The sequence below is a fragment of the Podarcis melisellensis genome, assembly GCF_964234715.1.
Source record: "Podarcis melisellensis genome assembly, chromosome: 13".
Taxonomy (NCBI): Eukaryota; Metazoa; Chordata; class Lepidosauria; order Squamata; family Lacertidae; genus Podarcis; species Podarcis melisellensis.
The window spans coordinates 12,012,843-12,014,529 of record NC_138545.1 but is presented as its reverse complement, the minus strand read 5'-3'; positions in this window follow the sequence as shown (position 1 = coordinate 12,014,529).

Below are 1,687 nucleotides of genomic sequence, written 5' to 3'. Positions count from 1 at the left end.
GTCTTCACAGCTTGTAAACTGAGAAATATGGTGAATAGCCCAAATGAAGTATATGCAGTGCTATTTTTCTAGAAAAAGAGACGCCAGAATTCACCTTGAACACCTCCCTCATTCTCTTAAAATAGAAATGGCACCCACCTGAGAGGTGGCAGAACTGAATTTCCCCAAGATCCTGTTGGAGAAAGACCTGACTATGTGGGAATTTGAACTCAAGTCTCCACAATCAGGAGTGAAGACACTAATGAAAATCAAACCAATGCACAACAGCAAAGAGAGGCACGCATGTTCATTCCCAAAGCAACTCAAAATAGCTCCTACAGAAAATCAATAAAAAAGACTAAGTCCTAAGCACCTCTCTGTAGAGGCAGTTTTTCTCCTGGCACCTAACAGTCTCCATAGTCTGGGACAGATGGCTCTCCGCACAGCAGACAGAGTTGGTGTCAGCAATGAAAAACATTATCTATAAGGATTACACTGCAAATCTTCACGAAGACCTGAATATTATTAGTGATTTGAGGCGCACATATCAGGCAAGGGACATACAGAAGGAACAAATAAAGAAGTGTGGAAGGATGTCTATACCACAAGAAGATCATGAAACAAAGTGGACAATGAACATTTCAGTCATGTGCCCTACTTAAGAATCTCTAAATCAAACTAAAGACTTACAGTGGGATTTCAGTCAAGACCAGAGAAGGGTGTTCTGTGAAGTCGATTGGGCGGGATAGATAATGGATAAGAGACACCATCCCACCAATGAGGAGATCACCTGGCTCATACCACTCGTGTGGAATATGTACAGGATCATTTCTGGTGCATTTCAAAGCATGCATTTTGCACTCTATGTTTGAAAGCAGCAGGAGAAGCAGAAAAAACATCCCGATGACAAATTTCCCTCCACAAATAGACTCACCAGCCTCCTTTCTACAGCACTATTGCTAACATCAGCCTCATTTAAAGAAGATGACTAGGGTGGCAGCCGACTTTGACAATTGAGCTCTTAAAAAAGGCAACTATCCACTTTATACTGGACCTCAGCACAGTTATAAAAGCATGCTATGAATGCCAGTATATAAACACCAACATAGGCTGATCAAAATGGCAGTGCCCTGTCCCTCTCTGACCCTAATCTTAGAGGTCTATGGAATATTGCAGTACTTATAATCATTTTAGACCTGGGGCTTTCCTGCTGCCTTGAAGAGAGCCAGTGGGTCTTTGAGCATGTGAATTGATTGTAGTGATTTTGATAATTACAGGTCAAATAATCACTTCTGCAACGATTATGCTGTATCCTTAGTAGTAAAACAGCTGAAGCAAACATATCGGTCATAACAAAGAGTCCTGGTTTCTCTGGATTCAATCATTTGCTCCATAATGGCAGAGAAAGAAATAGTAGTGAAAGTCCCCAGAAGGGACCTACAAGCAATTAAATTTTCCAAATGTTCTCCATGGTTTCCACTCTTAAAAATCTTGCATCATAGAGCCAGTTATTTTCTATTTATATGTGAGGACTGGATCAGGTGAATTCATTTTGATGGGGAATGGCAGGTTCTGATTGTCTGGGGATTCTGGTCAATGAAGGAAGGGGAGTTAATCAGCAGTTAGGAGAAATAAGATCACTCAGGAAAGTTGGTTAATGATGGCAGTCTGAGGCAAATGCCCCAAGGCTGGAGTGAAAGTTGGTAGC